At 44.0% G+C, this 20,229-nt stretch overlaps 1 protein-coding gene across 2 annotated transcripts in view; it reads left to right on the forward strand.

Moving 5' to 3' along the window:
* WNK4 (WNK lysine deficient protein kinase 4) overlaps positions 1-20,229 on the forward strand; it is a 331,918-nt gene that overhangs the window by 44,117 nt on the left and 267,572 nt on the right. The window lies entirely within an intron of this gene.

Below are 20,229 nucleotides of genomic sequence, written 5' to 3' on the forward strand. Positions count from 1 at the left end.
CTTACAATCCACTCCCAAACAAAGTCCTAGTCTAATGCTAATCTGCGAAGAGCCAGCTTAACCTAGAGTTATGTTTTTGGGTTATTGGAGGAAAAGAATACAAACATGGGGAGAATGTGCAAACTCCATACAGAGTGTCCTGGTTGAGTCTGAAACCGGGGACTCTAGAACTGCAAAGTATAAATATTAAAGATAAATAGAAATTAAATACTGTATTTTTCGGACTATAAGACGCTCCTGACCATGAGACGCACCTAGGTTTAGAGGACTAAAAACAGGGGAAAGAAATATACTAAACCTGGTGCGTCCATGGTGCAGGGTTGTCTTGTGAACTTTCTTCCCCCATTTATTATAGCCCCATTGTACCTTTTCTGTCCCCTTTGTACCTCTTATGTGCTCCGGTGTCCCCTTGTACCTTTAGTGTCCTCCTGTGTCTTCCTGTGGTCTCCCTGTGTCCTCCTCTGTCTCTGTGTCCTGCTGGTATCTCCCTGTGTTTTCCTCGTGCCCCCCTGTCCTCTTCTGTCCCCTGTGTCCTCCTGGTGTCCCCCATGTCTTCCTTTGTTACCCATGTCCTCCGCTGTCCCCGTGACCTCCTCTGTTCTCCTCTGTCTCCCTCTATCTCCCAGCTCCATGCTTCATTTTGTTCTGGAGTACAGCTTAAGCGGGCTGTGGGGAAGAAGAACGATAACTTGAATTAGTGTTTTTTTTACTGTAGCCAATTGTCGTGCGGGCAGGACCATAGCTCCATCATTGGGGCCAATCCCTGCACTTGCTGAGTAGCAGTGACCTATATCAGGTGTCAGTGGGTGTCGTTCCTTCGTTGTTTAACCACTTGCCGACCGCACGCTTATACCGTGCGTCGGCAAAGTGGCAGCTGCAGGACCAGCGACGCAGTACTGCGTCGCCAGCTGCAGGCGGATTAATCAGGAAGCAGCCGCTCGCGCGAGTGGCTGCTTCCTGTCAATTCACGGTGGGGGGCTCCGTGAATAGCCTGCGGGCCGCCGATGGCGGCTCGCAGGCTAAATGTAAACACAAGCGGAAATAATCCGCTTTGTTTACATTGTACGGCGCTGCTGCGCAGCAGCGCCGTAAGGCAGATCGGCGATCCCCGGGCCAATCAGCGGCCGGGGATCGCCGCCATGTGACAGGGGACGTCCTGTCACTGGCTGCACAGGACGGATAGCGCCCTGTGCAGCCCCGATCACTGGGGGGGACAGGTAGGAGATGTAGGGGGGTGAATGTCGCCGCGGAGGGAGGCTTTGAGGTGCCCCCCCCCGCAACTAGCCTGCCCACCAGAGCGATCAGACCCCCCCTGCACACCATCCCCATAGGGGGGAAAAAAGGGGGGCGATCTGATCGCTCTGCATGAAACCTGATCTGTGCTGGGGGCTGCAGAGCCCACCCAGCACAGATCACAAAAAATAACGCTGGTCCTTAAGGGGGGGTAAAGGGTGGGTCCTCAAGTGGTTAAGGAATGACGCCCACTGACACCTAATAGGTTACTGCTGCTCAGCGAGTGCAGGGGTTTGTGCCAGTGATGGAGCTATGGTCTGTCACACTTTTGGGCGAGAAAAAGTGCATCTTATGGTCCAATAATTACTGTATGTAAAGTTGGTCAGTTGCTTATATTGTCCTACCTATATAACACATACAGATGCACTTCAAATGAAAATTTAAATGGTAAACAATCAAAGATCTTATCTAGACTGAGCCCTTTTTGATTTGTAATCTGTTCGTGCTTATTTCTTATTTTATTAGGTGTAAAAATAGAAACAGCACAAATAGTGATTATTGTAGTAAAGATCATTTTACTGATGGATTCGTTCTTGAGTGTTTTGATTGTTGCCTCTGTAGTTAACAGAAGATGCAATGGTTTCCTAAAGGCCTGCTCACTGTATATTTTTGTACTATGGGCTTCGAAGTCTTGGGATGACATGTTATACAATTACGGATACATGTCTGTCCTTGCGCTGACCTGGCACCGGAGAAGCACTCTTGGCTGTAGTTCAACAAATTAAGAAGAACCAGCTCTCTTGTGCTAAGGAAGAGCTCTCCTAATTGAATCCGTGTGTACAGTCAAACAAGCTAATGTTTCACTTTTTGTTACAAGCCAACAATTATCCTGGGCATAAAAGTGGCCAGTCTCTTGTGTTCTCAATGACTGCACAGCTTATCTATATCGTATTAACAAATGCAAAAGTAATTGGTGAAACACTGGTCAGCCGCATGAAAAAAAGCAATCTATTTTCTGCCTTGATAAATAGAACTCAACTGAAGTTTCGCTTTATAACATTTTAAAACATAATGGGCCTGATATCAAAAGAATGGTGTTTGTAATGTATTGCTTATGTACTTTGCATACTGAGATGGTATACATTAAGTATGTACGCTAATGAGTTTGGCGCAGACTGCCGATGGTGCTGTTATCGGTAGTATTATATTATTGGTATTATAGTGTAAAACACTTACTGTGTCAGGGCCCGTTTCCATTTGTGCGTTGCGATTCCATCGCGGAAAACGTGTCAACGAACCCGCATGCGGGTGCGGATTCGTTCTCGTTTCCATGCATTTTTTCACACGATTTCGCTCGCGGTTTGCTCTGTGCGATTTTAACCATGTCAATGCTGGTAAGCATTGACATGGGTTTTTAAGCGACAAAGCGCGCAAAAACGCATGGAAAACCGCAAGACAAAAACGCTTGCGGTTTTCCTATTAAATTACATTTTTCTGCACAGCAAACCGCACAGAATTCCTGACAAGTGGAAACAGCCCCATCCACTTGTATTGGTTATGCAAATCTGCATGCAGAAAACGCATGCAGATTTGCTCTAGCGGAAACGGGCCCTCAAACTAAAATCTTGACCTAATCTCCCATTATAACTATCTCACTCTCAACGCCTAACACTAACCTTCCTGCCACTATCCTTCCTGCCATTACACCTAATGCTAAACTTACTGCTGCTTCACCTTACACTAACTAACCTTCCTGTCGCTACACCTAACACTAACTTTACTGGCACTACACTTAACACCAACCTTCCTGCCTCTGCACCTAACACTAACCTTCCTGCCGCTACACCTAACACTAGCCTTCCTGCCGCTACACCTAACACTAGCCTTCCTGCCGCTACACCTAACACTAACTTTACTGCCACTACACTTAACACCAACCTTCCTGCCGCTACACCTAACACTAACCTTCCTGCCTCTACACCTAACACTAACCTTCCTGCCGCTACACCTAACATTAACCTTACCGCCACTACACCTAACACTAACCTTCCTGCCTCTACACCTAACACTAACCTTCCTGCCTCTACACCTAACACTAACCTTCCTCCCGCTACTCCTAACACTAACCTTCCTGCCGCTACACCTAACACTAACCTTCCTGTCTCTACACCTAACACTAACCTTCCTGCCTCTACACCTAACACTAACCTTCCTGCCATTACACCTAACACTAACCTTCCTGCCATTACACCTAACACTAACCTTCCTGCCGCTACGCCTAACACTAACCTTCCTGCTTCTACACCTAACACTAACCTTCCTGTAGCTACACCTAACACTAACTTTACTGCCACTACATCTAACACTAACCTTCCTGCCCCTACACCTAACATTAACTTTACTGCCACTACACCTAACACTAACCTTCCTGCTGCTACACCTAACACTAACCTGTCTGCCGCTACACCTAACACTAACCTTCCTGCCGCTACACCTAACACTAACTCTACTGCCACTACATCTAACACTAACCTTCTTGCTCATACACCTAACATTAACTTTACTGCCACTACACCTAACACTAACCTTCCTGCTGCTACACCTAACACTAACCTGTCTGCCGCTACACCTAACACTAACCTTCCTGCCGCTACACCTAACACTAACCTTCCTGCTGCTACACCTAACACTAACATGTCTGCCGCTACACCTAACACTAACCTTCCTGCCTCTACACCTAACACTAACCTTCCTGCCACTATACCTAACACTAACCTTCCTGACGCTACACCTAAAACTAACCTTCCTGCTGCTACACCTAACACTAACCTGTCTGCCGCTACACCTAACACTAACCTTCCTGCCTCTATACCTAACACTAACCTTCCTGCCACTATACCTAACACTAACCTTCCTGACGCTACACCTAACACTGGCCTTCCTGCCACTACACCTAACACTGGCCTTCCTGCCACTACACCTAACACTAACCTTGCCACTACACCTAACATTAACCTTACCGCCACTACACCTAACACTAACCTTCCTGCCGCTACACCTAACACTAACCTTCCTGCTGCTACACCTAACACTAACCTGTCTGCCGCTACACCTAACACTAACCTTCCTGCCGCTACACCTAACACTAACTTTACTGCCACTACATCTAACACTAACCTTCCTGCCCCTACACCTAACATTACCTTTACTGCCACTACACCTAACACTAACCTTCCTGCTGCTACACCTAACACTAACCTGTCTGCCGCTACACCTAACCCTAACCTTCCTGCCGCTACACCTAACACTAACCTTTCTGCCGCTACACCTAACACTAACCATCCTGCCGCTACACCTAACACTAACCTTCCTGCTGCCACACCTAACACTAACCTGTCTGCCGCTACACCTAACACTAACCTTCCTGCCTCTACACCTAACACTAACCTTCCTGCCACTATACCTAACACTAACCTTCCTGACGCTACACCTAACACTAACCTTTCTGCCGCTACACCTAACACTAACCATCCTGCCGCTACACTTAACACTAACCTTCCTGCCACTATACCTAACACTAACCTTGCCACCACTACACCTAACACTAACCTTCCTGCCACTACACCTAACACTAACCTTCCTGCCACTACACTTACCAATCATTGCGCCACTAGCCGATTGTCCCTGCTTCCCGTAGCCATAGCCATGACGCACCAAACTTAAAGAGAACCTGAACTGAAAATGAAAAGTCAAAATAAATATAAACACATCATACTTAACACCTGTGTAGTCTAGTCATCAATTTATTTCTCCACTCCTGCGTTTTGTTTGTCCACTGTGATCCATGAAATTCTCTGTCCTCCATTTTGAAAATGGCCATTACCACATAACAGCTTCCTGGTCAGCACACTGTTAAACTGTCTTATTGCACTCTTGAGCCATAGGGAAGCATGGACATTACCTTGCACATTCAGTTGTAACTGACAGCAGCTGATACATATTTCAGTTCTGACAAAATATTGTCAGAACTAGAAGGGATCACTTTAACCTCCTTGCCGGTTATCCCGAGCTCAGCTCGGGGTAACCTGCGCAGGAGGAGTTCTCAGGCCCCGCTGGGCCGATTTGCATAATATTTTTTTGTTACAAGCAGCTACCACTTTGCTAGCTGTTTGTAACATTTGATCGCCGCCGCTACCTGCCGATTCGCCGCTACCCGCTACGCCGAGCCGCCCCCGACCCCCCCCCCCCCCCCCGCCCCAGGTGGGGGGATGCCGCAGCTCAGCGGCTATCATGTAGCGAGCCCTGGTCTCGCTACATGATTTTAAAAAAAAGTTTAAAAAAAGTTCTCCGCTGCCTCCTTGGCGGCGAGAATTAGACCGGCAATGAGATTAAGAAGAAAATAGTGAGCTCCTGAGAGGAACTGACGGTGAAGTAAGTATGTAATATTCAATTGCAGCTACATCATGTGTTTATTTTAGATAATTTTACTCACTTCAGGTTCCCTTTAAAGACCCCAGAGCCTCATAGTCACAATTTACATTGCAGGCTGTGGTACTCTGGAGGCGCGACGGTGATGAACTGTGTGTAGCGGTATATTGTACAACTTTATACATGTGATCAACTGTGTGTAGTGATATAGTGCACTGCCTTAGACAAGTCCTAAACTGTGTTCAGAGGTATATTGCACCACCTTGTACAAGTGCTGAACTGTGTGTAATGGTATAATGCACCACTATTCCAAAAAAGTTCTTCCACATCATTGAGGGCTGGAGGAGACAAATATCTGTTTTTTATACTCAGTGCTTCAGAACTTTCCATAATGGCTGAGTTATGTTTAGATCTGGTGACTGAGGAAACAATGGAAGGCATCTGACTTTTTCATGCTGGCCATTAAATCACTTGAATTTGTTTAGCGATGTCTAAGTGAGCTTTACCATCCTACAACACAGCATCTTCAAAGTATAGTAATCCTCACAATTAGAACTGGAAGGGGAACATGTGAGAAGCATACCAGCAAATACAGTAAAAGCCCCGTTATCCAGAACTACATTAAAGTGGACCTGAACTCAGAACTTCCTCTCTGCTCTAAAAAAAATAAGCAACAGCATAATAACCTTTAAAGAAAAACATTTCTTTGTTACAGCCGATACAAATCCTGCAATAAATCTGTGGTGTGTCTACTTCCTGCTTTCATGGAAGCAGACATATTATTAACATCCTGTCCCAATCATCTCTCTGCTGTGGCAGTGACACATCTGAGGGATCAAATTACAACTTGCAGTCACAGGCGAGGGGGAATTAGACAGGCTAAACTCTCTAAATACACACAGGGTGTATTTCTCTATGCTTTCCTTCTGTCCTGTGCAAGAGTGCAGGTCCACTTTAACAAGAATTCTCATGCAACTCAAAAACTACACTTGCATTTGGGACATTCCAGCAAAGGACTGCTAACTCACTCAACTCACACCTGATATAAAAATGGCCATTGATAACATTTCATATTCTTGTAAGCTGAAGGTATATTCTGGCTTTCTCCAGGAATGATTCCATCGCTAGTCAGAAACTATAAAAATTAATAAATGCCAGAGAATCCCCCCATGAAGAGATGGACTAGTCCAAAACCTGTCGCTTCTGTCAGTATTCTACTACCTACTGTAAGTGACAGCAACATAGGAGAAAAGTAATTTATGGCTCATTTTACTCTGGAAAAAACATACTTCTTATTTGTTTATGTTTGCACATATTTGAAATGTTACAATTTTGTGCCATAGTGCCCCTTTAAACATTTCACTTCACGTCCTATTTTACCATTACTGCAGTCCTGTTTTGTCAGGCCTTATTCCTATGCAGATAATGCTTTAGGTACAGTGATCTATATTTCTGCCATGTTGGAACAACCTTCTCGCATACTCCTCCTGTGTGGTCCTTGGCGTTTTGTCCTTTTTGCAATGGATTTTCTGACCTTGTGCAGGACGGCCGACATTCTTCTACACAGCTTGTGAAGTGCCTGAGGCGTCTCAGTTCGTGGTATGCTGTTGTACTATCAGACTTGTGGAATGTGCCTGGATCCTCTACAGAAACCTTCATTTGCGCATATCTTTTGCATGGACAGCAGATAATCATCCCACAATGCTGGTTTCTAACCCTGTAATATGCTGTGATATTTTTAGGAGCTTGGGATGTATTATTTATATCTGTGCACACTGCATGGTTCTTTGTAACTAGAGCTGCTTAAATCCAGAACCGGGAGATACCCGGATAGTTGCTAACCGGATGGCTCCCAGTAAACCTGTGCAGGCTGGGCGAGGGGGTCAATCTTACCTGTCTGACGTCTTCTTAGTCCGTCCCTCGGCGCCTCCCACGATGCGCTCCACGCGCGTCACGTGATTACAAACACTTCCTCCTTCAACCCGGAAGGAGGAAGTGTTTGTAATCGCATGACCGCCGCTTGGACCGCATCGTGGGAGGCGCCGAGGGACGGACCGAAGAAGACGTCAGACAGGTAAGATTGACCCCCCCGCCCAGCCTGCACAGGTAACTGGGAGATATTTGGATAGAACTATCCGGATGTCTCCGGATTTGAGCAGCTCTATTTGTAACACTATTGGACATAGTTAAAAAGAAAATAGACTCCTAATAACAAGGTTGTGAGATGGACTCCTTTCTTTCTTTCTCGCTCTCTCTCTCTCTTTCTCTCATCTTTCCTTTCTCCTTTTTCCTCTAGCCTCTCCTTCTTCTGGTTCACCAGCCGGGCCAACAGCCACGACCCTCTTTCTTCTAGGTCGTCTGCCATCATCGCTGGATGGCAGATGTCAGCTGGATGGCAGATGTTTCCTAGCCTGCTAGGACCCTTTCCCCTGCCCGCTCTAAAGTAGGCCCCAGAAAGTTGGGTATAGTCCTCTGGGACATATCTTAAAGAGAAAGCACAACCAAGGATTGAACTTCACCCCAATCAGTAGCTGATACCTCCTTTCCCACAATAAATCTTTACCTTTTCTCAAACGGATCATCAGGCGGCTCTGTGTGGCTGATTTTGTAGTGAAACCCCTCCCAAATTGTGATGTCAGGACAATGGTGCTGACATCACACTGTGGGAGCCTTGTTTTGTGTTTCAAAACGCCAGCAGTATTCACAGTGTTGAAGGCCAACTTCTGAGGCTATTTGTGGGCTCTGGTGTGGTTAAAGACTGGGTTCCACGGCTCCACCAAGGTTAATATATGTTTATAAGGCCAAAAAGAATAATCCATCCGGCACTACATATAATATTATATTGATATACGTTTAATTACTGTATTTTAATATTTAATACAGAGTTCTAGGTATGTATATAGTGTGGGGTTATGGGGTATAGTACTATATTAGCTATGCATATTTTTAACATTAAGGGCTTGATTCAGTAAACGGTGCTAACCTACTTAGCACGCCTAAAGACTTTAGGCGTGTTAACCAGGGTGCTAAGTAGGTTAGCACTGTTTCTACAATCAGATCGCGCGCAAAGACCCGTGCGCAAAACTTTGTGCGCGCACAGCGCGGTGCGCGCGTAACGTCGCATAGATGTGAATGGGCACTTTGCGCGCACTTTGATGTGCGCACGCAAAACTTTGCGCGTGGATCTCTGCGCGTGATCTGATTTTAACACGCCCAACTGAGTTAAGGCGTGATAGTGGCCTTTTCAGAAGCGTGCTAACAGTTAGCACTGCTTACTGAATCGAGCCCTAAGTTTTCAGAAAAGCATTCTCCAGATAATGTTCTTTAAAGTGATTGTCCCCGCAGGAGCTCAGGGCAGGATGAGCGGAGCTCTCATCATTGCCAATTAGCAGACATAAGTTGGTAGCACTCGCTATGCCACTCTGATAAGGCGTGTTAACCCTGATAAGGTGTGTTAACTCTGATAAGGCATGTTACCGCTGATATGGCATGTTAATTCTGATAAGGCATGTTGACTCTGATAAGGCATGCTATTTGTCTTAGTTAATCAACCCCCTATGTTCCTTTCACACATTGCACATAGATTTTCAATAGATTTCAGCATGAAATCTGTTGAAAATCTATCAAACCGATATATCAGGCATAACGTGAGATAGAAGTGCAATTCTAGCAGTACTTATAAAACCTACAAAGGGAGTTCTCACAAGGGAGCAAGATTAAGAACTGCAGGATATGTTAAATAAAAGTATACCCTTTGTTATAATAGTCATTATTGTAATCATGTAAATTCTGTTTTCCTTTTGCTTAAAATAATTTTTTAAAAAGAGTACCTGGACCAGAATTTTGTTATTAAAAACGTAGTGTACCACAGAACATGATGATGATGTGCAGGGCCGGTTTAAGCAACAATGGGGCCCCAGGGCAAAATAAACCTGGGGGGCCCCCCCAACAGATATCCCGGAGCAAAAATTGGCATTAAGGGACCTTTTTTGCAGCTGGTATAGTCAGGGTTTGAAACCCCAATCGGTCGGAGCTCCACATTCTGGCTACCCCAGCCTGCATGGGGGACAAGGGGTTAAAAAGTTTCAGGAGGGGGGACCCCACATTATTAAAAAAAAAATTCCCACACTCTAAACATAACATTTTTTGTGGGGAAAATAGGAAAAAAATGCCAGGAATCTTCATACAGCCATATTGCGGCTCTATAGCGATCCCTGGCCAAAGCGCTGCGGCTGTGTATGGACCCCCTGGAAACCCTGTCAGGAAATGTATTGCTCTTTCTTTTGATACATGTAAAATTACACTACCGTTAGGTACTAAAAGTGACATTTACCGCATTTAAAAGTATACTTTTTTCCTTCGAAACTTTAAAATCGATTTTCTCAAAAACTATAAGGTCTTTTTGAAAAATAGTTTTTTCCTCTTATTCCCAATGATCTCCTTAACATATCCTGCAAATTTAGGGTTTCTAGAATTTAAGGTGGATTTGCTATTAACCATTAAAGTCGGCTGGTTTTTAAATGTGTATTTTTTTTCCTTTGAAACTTTAAAATCGATTTTCTCAGGAACTATAAGGTCGATTTGAATTTTTTTTCCTCTTGTAGCCACTGGGGGCCCCTACAAGCTCTGGGGCCCTGGGGCAGCTGCCTCCTTTGCCTCTATGGTAGCGCCGGCCCTGATGAGGTGATAAGACTGATGAGCTGCTTCACTCAGGCATTCTGTTGTTTTCAAAGATAACCTTGTGTACAGCCATAGTAGAAAGAATCTGTTTCTCCTGCTCTCTCCAGTCTTATTCCCATTGGTCAGGCAGCCAGCTGACTAGAGAAAGTGTTTAGAACGTTGCAGTTCTCCTTCACGGTTCTTGTAACAACCAGTTTTTTACTGGTAGCAGTTTACTGGAAACGTTTGTCACATCAGTACGGTACAGATCAGGCACGCTAGGACTATAGTATGCTTTAATGTCGCCCATCTTGTTCCCCTTGGCTTCAATGACGCAAAAAGCTTAGTGAGAAAGTAGCCTAATGGGCCATGAGTAACACAAAGCACAAATGGGTTCATTTATAAAAAGTGAAGGTGGATGCATCGAGTGCAGTAATGTTTCTTCTTATTGGCTATCACGGAATTGCACAATCCCTGATTCATACGTATAAACAGGTCCGCCAGTTTTGCTTGTACTGTTTCTTACATTACGTATAACGGAGGGTTTTCTTACTTTTCCAGATCGTTACAGCCCATAGAATAGCTATCACTAGGCTACGCTTGATTCTTCATGCTATAAATATCATCGTTATTCAGTGCTTGGCTGCCGGCACGGTAATGCTCTGAGACTGCTTAGTAACAGCGCCTTTCTCGTAATATTATGAGCAGGATTTCTGATCACTTAGCTGAATGTCTCACTGGAAGCATGCATTTCTAAGTGACGAGGTAAAACAGCTACAGGTCCGTCCAGATGTATGCTGCAGAGGGCTCACAAAGCCTACTTATTCCACCCCTCATTGTGACGGTATGGCAGACTCTTGACTCCGCCTCCTTACCTCATTGTAAACTGGTAAGCCCATTACAGTAAAGGGTCAAACATATTCACATAAATAGGAGAGTAATGGATCAGGCACAGCAAGTGGTTGTAGATGAAGTTAAAGAGGAACTTCAGCCTAAACAAAAATACTGTCATTAAGTTACATTAGTTATGTTAATTAAAATAGATAGGTAATATAATCTCTTACCCACACTGTTTTAAAAGAACAGGCAAGTGTTTGATTTCATGATGGCAGCAATCTTTTTGGTTGAAAGGAGGTGACAGGGAGCATGAGACACAGTTCCAACTGTCCTATGTCCAGAGCACCTCTCCCAGTTGCTAGGCAACATGAATAACAACATAGGAAATCCCATCATGCTCTGCACAGGATCAGGGGGAAAAAGCCTGGGCTTTTTTTCTTTGATGGGTGGAGCTTAGCTAAAAATTGAGCTAAAAATGATGCTTTGGTAAGAAAAACAAAGTTCTGATGTCGTGAAACTGTTAAAGAGAAACTCCGACCAAGAATTGAACTTTATCCCAATCAGTAGCTGATACCCACTTTTACATGAGAAAAATAATGATTTTCGCAAACAGACCATCAGGGGGCGCTGTATGACTGATTTTGTGCTGAAACCCCTCCCACAAGAGGCTCTGGTACCGTACGGTACTCCTGGCAAACTGCCACAATGTAACAATGTTCAGACAGGAAATAGCTGCTTACAGCTGTCTGTTAAAGCCAGACCAGCTAGCAACAGCTCCTTAATCTGCCCACAGTAACAATGTCACCATGTAATACATGTCAGAATGTGAATCTGGGAGAGGAAAGATTTTACAATGAGCAAACACTGACTAAATCATGTATACATAATTATTGTAAAAATGAAGCACTTTTTTTATTACATTATTTTCACTGGAGTTCCTCTTTAAAGAAACACCAAGCCTTTTCAGTTCTGCTGAGTAGATTTTTAGTCCGGAGGTTCACTTTAAGCAATGCTTTCCTAGAAAACTCATTATTTACATACATTATATTCAGTGGGCGTATGAGGGTTGCCTGACACTACTGATTACATGTCCATCTGCCCTGTCCCTCAAACCCGCTGCCCAGTTGTTACTCTTGCATTGTCCTTCACCCCCTACATCCAGTACATCCCCAGGGGAACCCTACTTCATCAGAGGCAGTACAATTTACTGCCTCTGACGAAGTAGGGTTCCCCATATGAAGCAGCTGTCAGGCTAATTTTATTGCAATTGATGTCATGATACTGAGGTGACTAATAAAGGTGACATTGAACTGGTGCCCGGATCTCCACTTTCTTTTGTTTGTACGTTGGTTGCTTTGCCTGGAGGCACAGTTCTTGCACCACTCGTCCCTCCACTGCCAGTCATACATCTAGTGCTGGTCCTTTTCTTCTACCTGCCATACTTACACCCATGGTTGATGGGCTGGTGTCTTTTTTCAGAATAAGTAACTATGTAGCCCTGTCCAGCTGAAAACAATACTGTGAGGAAACGCGGAAAGCCGCTGCGTGTGCCAAGAGCTAGGCGGCTGACTCCGCGTCCTACGAGGCAGTTTGCACACGTCTGGGTGTGTGGTGGAACGCGGAATAGCCGCTGCATGTCCTGACAGCAAAGCGGCTGTTTGCATGCAGCAGCGTGTGCTTGGTGTGGCTGGGTCTGTTAGTGCACTTAGGCAGATGGAGAGCTATGCATGCGCGGGCCTGAATCCAGGACCTTTATACTAGCAGGGGAAGTGTCAGCTGATCAGGAAGGTCAGCTGATTCCTGCAGGACTCATGATTGGCTGAATGGTTCGGGCGGGGCGGCAGTGTCCAGCAACTATATATTCTGCTGCTTGGTCAGTTGCTGGTTGCCTGTCGTTGCGATCACAATGTGGGAGCACGCAGACCCTTAGTCAGATCCTTAAAGAGACACTGAAGCGAAAAAAAAATGATGATATTATGATTTGTATGTGTAGTACAGCTAAGAAAAAAAACATTAAGATCAGATACATCAGTCTAATTGTTTCCAGTGCAGGAAGAGTTGAGAAACTCCAGTTGTTATCTCTATGCAAAAAAGCTATTAAGCTCTCCGACCAACTTGGTCGTGGAGAGGGCTGTTATCTGACTTTTATTATCTGAACTGTAATTGAACTGTTTACTTTTCCTCTAGCAGAGAAGAGTTTATTACTTCACAGACTGCTCTGAAAGACTCATTTTGAATGCTGAGTGTTGTGTAATCTGGACATATTATAGAGTGATGCAATGTTAGAAAAAACACTATATACCTGAAAATAAAAATATGAGAATATTTTCTTTGCTGCTAATCTTCTAGTAATTATTCATAGTACACAACCAATTCATTATATCATATATTTTTTTTCGCTTCAGTGTCTCTTTAAGTGTGCCGGGATCAGCTGGAGCTGTAATCCTACACTTAGCTAGATTCTGTTGATAGCTTAAAGTACTAGTTTGATTGTGATTATCTGTTATGACTTCCTGCCTGTCTGACTACTCTCCTGATATCTGACCCTGTACCTTGCCTTTCTGATACTCCGTTGCCAACCTCCGCTTGCCCCTGATTCTGTCTCTGTCTTCTGATCCTGTACTTTGTTTGTCTGTGAGTTGCCGACCTGGCCTTCCCGACCCTGGGAACTATCTCTATCACTAGGAGATAGTTCATGCCTTGTATGTGCTGGGCACCTGCTTCACAGGGTCAGCTCTGTATATGCTGGGCACCTGCTTCACAGGGCCAGCTCTGTATTCGCTGGGCACCTACTCCACAGGGCCAGCTCTGTATTCGCTGGGCACCTGCGCCCCAGGGCCTTCCCGACCCTGAGAACTATCTCTATCACTAGGAGATAGTTCATGCCTTGTATGTTCTGGGCACCTGCTCCACAGGGCCAGCTTTGTATGTTCTGGGCACCTGCTCCACAGGGCCAGTTCTGTGTGTGCTGGGCACCTGCTTCACAGGGCCAGCTCTGTATTCGCTGGGCACCTGCTCCACAGGGCCAGCTCTGTATTCGCTGGGCACCTGCGCCCCAGGGCCTTCCCGACCCTGAGAACTATCTCTATCACTAGGAGATAGTTCATGGCTTGTATGTTCTGGGCACCTGCTCCACAGGGCCAGCTCTGTATTTGCTGGGCACCTGCCCCATAGGGCCAGCTCTGTATTTGTTGGGCACCTGCTCCACAGGGCCAGCTCTGTATTTGCTGCCTCAGGGCCCATCCTGTATTCATTGGGAACTCGCTCCTCAGGTTCCCCAAGCTTGTTACTATTCTTCTGTATTCTGATCTGGTACCCCGATATTTCTGATACCCTGTTGCTGAACCCTGCCTGTTTATTAGACTTCGCCTCTGCTTTCTGTATCTGTACTGTATCTGTCCGTATGTTACGACCTGGCTTGCCCGACTTCGAGAACTGACCTTGCTGTTAGAGGCAGTTCCCAGATCTGTTAGTGACGCCCTCTCCTAGGTGTCACTCACGTTCTGTCCTTCCTACTCTCCGCCTGACTCCTCCCCCGGGAGAGTCCAGGCCTTCGGAAGGAATCTGTATTGCTGCTGTACTTCATACAGTACGGCACTTGTTTCTGGGGCTTAGTCCTCACGGTATTACTGTTGCACCAAGCACTCACACTACTCAGGTGTTCAGAGGTTAGCGTTATATCGGATTATTGGTGATACTGCAGATCATCAATAATCGGATATATATCTGTATTCCCAGTGATACTGCAGTTCACCGAGAATCAGACCCTCTCTGCTACACAGATCGTGACAAATACCCTGTCTCAATGTAATGTCTCAATGCTGAATTTTATTGGTCATTTGTGTGCCCTGAAAACATATGATAGCTTCCTTTTTAACGCAATACATACAAGAGCATAATGCTGCTTTGATCGGTTAGATGCTACAGTACCGTTTCTAGCTTGAAGCTCTAGCTGTGGACACAGACACACTGGAGGTTGGCAACGTGTGAAGTGTCTGTTTTATAGTATACTAGCTGAAGACCCAGCATTGCTTGGGTATGCATTTGGTTGTTGTTGTTGGGTCTGGCCACTTTTCTAACATTGAGTCACTCAATGACCAAGTTTGTAAGCTTCGGGGTCCTTGGCATCAATAATGCATGCAGTTTAAATTTTCCCATTTAAAATCAAGCAAACAAATCGGATTGACTGTTGCTCTGCCCCCTTTTCTGAATTTGAACTCCATTCACACAATTACTGACTGTACCAGGTTTGAGGCATCTGCCATTAACAGTGTAAGAATGGCAGCAATTTAAATATTCCCTTTGAAAATCAATAGGTGAATTTTTGGCTGTAAGCTCCAACCACTTTCCTGAATATTAATCCCAGTCACCTAGTGACCAACTATGCCAAGTTTGAGAACCCTGCGATTAACAATGTAAGAATGGCTGCAGTTTGCATTTTCCTATTTAAAGTTAATAGCAGTCATGTGATTGGCGGTTTTATGCTCCGCACATTTTTAACCTCAGTCCCCAAGTGACCAACTTTGCCAAGTTTGGGGACTCTGGCTTATTACTGTGAGAATGTTACAGTTAACAGTTCACTGCAGTCGTGCTTTGCAGTGCTCAGGACAGCACTGGCCTTGTAAAGCACATTGTTGATGTGATCTCTAATGTCAGCTCACAGATTCCAAGCACTTTATAAAGAGCGCCTACTCGCTTTTTAGTTTTACACATCTATAAAAACATACCTCTAAACTGTCCTTGTGGTGGTGCCACAGTCCCTCATTTGGGAGCAATTTCCCCTCGCTCTCTTTCCTCTACAAATGACCCTCATGTTGCCGTGCTGTATGTATTTACCTAGCTAAAGTGCAGTTACATTTTGCTACATTTTATATCCAGTCTCTAAATGATTGCATTGCTTATCTATAAATGCTAATATAAAGGATTAGTGATGGTAGAAAGGACTGTTATGATTTGAAAAATAAACATTGTGTCTTCTGTTAATGAATTGTTCACAGCGTGCCTGACTGCAAATAAGGTGTGACTGGAGGTGTGTGTGTGTGCGCACTTGCGAGTGTGTGCGCCAGTGTAAGTGACTGTGCATGTGTGTGCGCAAATGTGTGCATGTGCTTGTGTGCGGGGCCGGATTTGTACTCTTTATTGCCCAAGCCCATTGTCAGCAGGCGCCCCTCTTCAGTTCAGGTAGCCAAATGACCCCCCCGTATAGGTAGCCAGATAAGATAACCGTTCTCCCTCCCTCCAGTATAGAGAGCCCATTGACCCTTACCTCTATTATAGGCAGCCAGATGACCCCCCCTCCCCCCGCCATATAGGTAGACTGATAACCCATCCCCCAACTCCTCCAGTTTAGACAGCCTAATGACCCCTCTTCCCTCCAGTATAGGTAACCTGATGACCCCTTACCCCCCCTTCCCTCTAGTATAAGAAGCTCTCCCCCATCTTCTGTATAGATAGCCTGATGACCCCCCTACCTCCAGTATAGGTAGCCAGGGGACCACTCCCAACCCCTGGTATAGCCTGCTGCCCACCCGCCCTTGATCCTGTGGTGCCCTAGGCCATGGCCTTTTCGGCCTTGTCTTAAATCCGGCCCTGCTTGTGTGTGCGTATGTGTGTTTGAGACCGTGTGTGTGTGCGTGTGTGTGTATGAACGCATGTATACGCAAATATGTTCCAACTATAATGTGTCCCTTTTTCTCTTCTAAGAGAGTCAGAAGGTTGCAAGGTATAATAAGGAAGTTTTCTTTTTCACACACTGCAGACTGTCTTTATATTCAGAACAGATTTCAAAATTTCACTCATAGAGAGAGACATAATTTCATATGCTTCGGAGTAGTAATTCTTTATTGATGTTTGGGGGATGGGAGAGGATGTGAAAATATTTTCCTTCTCAGAAAAAAAGATCTTTCTCTGAAGTTCTGTTCTGCTGGGACAGATTGTTGTGGGGAGGGGGATCATGTATCTATAGCAATCCGCTGGTTAGTACAGTAAGTGGAGGCACTGTATTCACTGCTGCATTGGCATACTACCAGTGATGTTGGTCAGCTAAAACAGGGCATCTCTCCACAGAGATAGCCAGAATACAGTAGACCAACCATATTATCCTTCTGGCCTACCATCTAGATTCTATGATTGTTATTTGTTATTTACATACTGCCAACATCTTCCAAGGCGCTGTACATAATACAAAAACATACAATAATGGGATACATGAGCAGTTCAAAATACTATACAACCAGAACAACAGGTCATACAAGTATTATTGTTTTTTATGTATATAGCGCCAACATCTTCCTTAGTGCTGTGTATAGTGCAAAACAAATATTGTATACGTGAGAAGTTCAAGACACTGCACGATCATGACAATCCAGCAATACAAGTACAAATACATACATAGTTAATGGTTTGAGATATCACTAAAATTGGTACACATATTTATAAATTACAACAAAATAGGAAACAATAGGAGGAAGTCCCTGCCCTTGCGAGCGTATAATCTAGAGGATTGTACGGATACGTACAATTGATATGTAGTTTAAAAAGCATCTAAAATTCTACAGACTAAACTGCCAAGCTTATGACAACTTTTGGCATACCTTTTCAGACAAGACAAATAACATTTATATCGCGCTTTTCTCCTGGCGGACTCAAAGCACCAGAACTGCAGCCACTAGGACACTCTTTATAGGCAGTAGTAGTGTTAGGGAGACTTGCCTAAGGTCTCCTACTGAATAGGTGCTGGCTTACTGAACAGAAAGAGCTGAGATTTGAACCCAGGTCTCCTGTGTTAGAGGCAGAGCCCTTAACCATTACACTATCCAGCCCCTTACTTTTAGGAAGAACAGTCTTTGTTTTGTGTTCTTCTGTCCCTGTTTATTCCTTAACTTTTGCTTTTTAAAGGGAATCTGAAGTGAAATAAACCAGGGCTGTGAAGTTGGTACAAAAATCATCCGACTCCAACTCCTCAATTTATGAAACCTCCGACTCCAGGTGCCCAAAACGGCTCCGACTCCGACTCCTTATGGTACCCATACACGGTACAATAAAAACATTAGATTTTTCCGTTTTTTGGACCAAAACGATCGAATCGAATGAAAGTTAAAAATAATCTTTTTTTGATTAAGAAAAATTGACTATTATCCCGTTTTTTGGGAAAAATCGTTATATTCGGAATAACGGAATAATCAAACTATATTATCTCATAGAAAAAAAATGAAAAATTGTACCATGTATGGGTAGATTTTGTACAAAAATTATCCGGCCCCAACTCCCGACTCCTCAGTTTATGAAACCTCCGACTCCAACTCCGACTCCAGGTACCCAAAATGGCTCCGCCTCCTCGACTCCAACTCCACAGCCCTGAATAAACTTATGATATAATGAATTGTGTGTATACTATAGCTAAGAAATAAAACATCAGTAGCAAAGACTCGACCGTGACTGCGCTACTACGGTAATTACTAATAGCTAATAGTAATCAGTGCTGCACGGTAGAGTTACCACTTTTTCCTTCATCAAGGCCATACACAAAAGGAATTCTGAACATTAAACACATGACGTAGCTGCAAATGAATATTACATACTTACCTCACCGTCAGTTCCTCTCAGAAGCTCTGCATTTTCTGCTTACAGTGATCACTTCCAGTTCTGACAATATTTTGTCAGAGTTGAAATATACCAGTTGCTGTCAGTTATATATCAGCAGCTTTCAGTTACAACTGAATTTGCAAGGTAATGTCCATATTTCCCTATGGCTCAAGTGGGTGATATTTCAGTTTACCATTGTGCTGACCAGGAAGCTGTTAGGGGGTAATGGCCATTCCATTGATCACAGTGGAGAGGAGAAAGATTGAGGAGTAGACTGCACAGGAGGTAAGTATGACCTGTGTATGGTTATTTTGACTTTTTATTTTCAGTTCAGATTCTCTTTAAGGCTACTTTTACACTGGGGTGATGGACAATACAATTGCATTGCTAACACAACGCAGTTACGTTGTCTGGATACGTTCACATTAATGCATTGCAGTGCGATAGAATCCATTGTCATAATGTGATGGATGCAGTGCGTTACTGCATAATGTGTTAACAATACTTTTGTATGTACTATATGCTTCACCGCATGCATCGCACCACACCACACTCATAATAGGTGGTGCAACTGTTCCCCTCTCAGTAAACAGACATTCCACAGTGATCACCTGCCAGTACTGCAGATGTTGCCTCCCGTGATACATTTCAGAATGTAAATCAGGGAGAGGAAAGATTTTTTGATTGGCAAACACTGACTAAATCATCTATAAATGAATGTTGTAAAAAAAATAAATGTATATATATATATATATATATATATATATATATATATATATATGTTTATGATATTATTTTAAAAATACTACCAAGCTCTCAACAAATGCTTGAAAAATGTCTACCCAACCTCATACAAATCATGTCTGTGCTTTCCAGGCATTTAGGAAAAATATTGTGTACACAAGGCCCTGATTTAACCTCACATTCTTGGTCTGTAGCCACGAATCAAAAACAATGAAACCAGAAAATGAATTGTTTTTCACCACTAGCATTTGCAGAAGCAGGTCAAGATTAGCATATATGCCCTTACACAGGTTTCCTTTAACTTGTGAGGTGACACATATGATTGAAAGCATGAAATACATAGAAGGACTATGTACAGTGTATCTTTCATGTACAGTATGTATTTGGTCTTTGTCAGTTATTTATTGGTAAATAGGTCTAAGGGCTGAAACCCACTAGAGTGATTTTTTTTTGAGCGTTTAGGGAGTGATTCAAAACGCTAGCGATTTCCCTAAACGCTCAGCTAATGTTAATGGTAATGAATGGACCAAATTTCACTGGAGCGATTGCGATTAGCTAAATCGCAAACGCAGAACATGCAGCATTTTTGAGCGTTAGCGCCTCTGCATTGTAAAATATATAAACGCTGGCGTAATCGCTCATGAATCGCTATACAGAGCGATTTGCTAGCTATTTTAAATTACTGCACACTGTAAAAAATGTTTAATTAATTGAAAGGACCAATCAGAATTAAAACGCTAATCG

This window comes from Hyperolius riggenbachi, chromosome 12 (assembly GCF_040937935.1).
Source record: "Hyperolius riggenbachi isolate aHypRig1 chromosome 12, aHypRig1.pri, whole genome shotgun sequence".
Classification (NCBI taxonomy): domain Eukaryota; kingdom Metazoa; phylum Chordata; class Amphibia; order Anura; family Hyperoliidae; genus Hyperolius; species Hyperolius riggenbachi.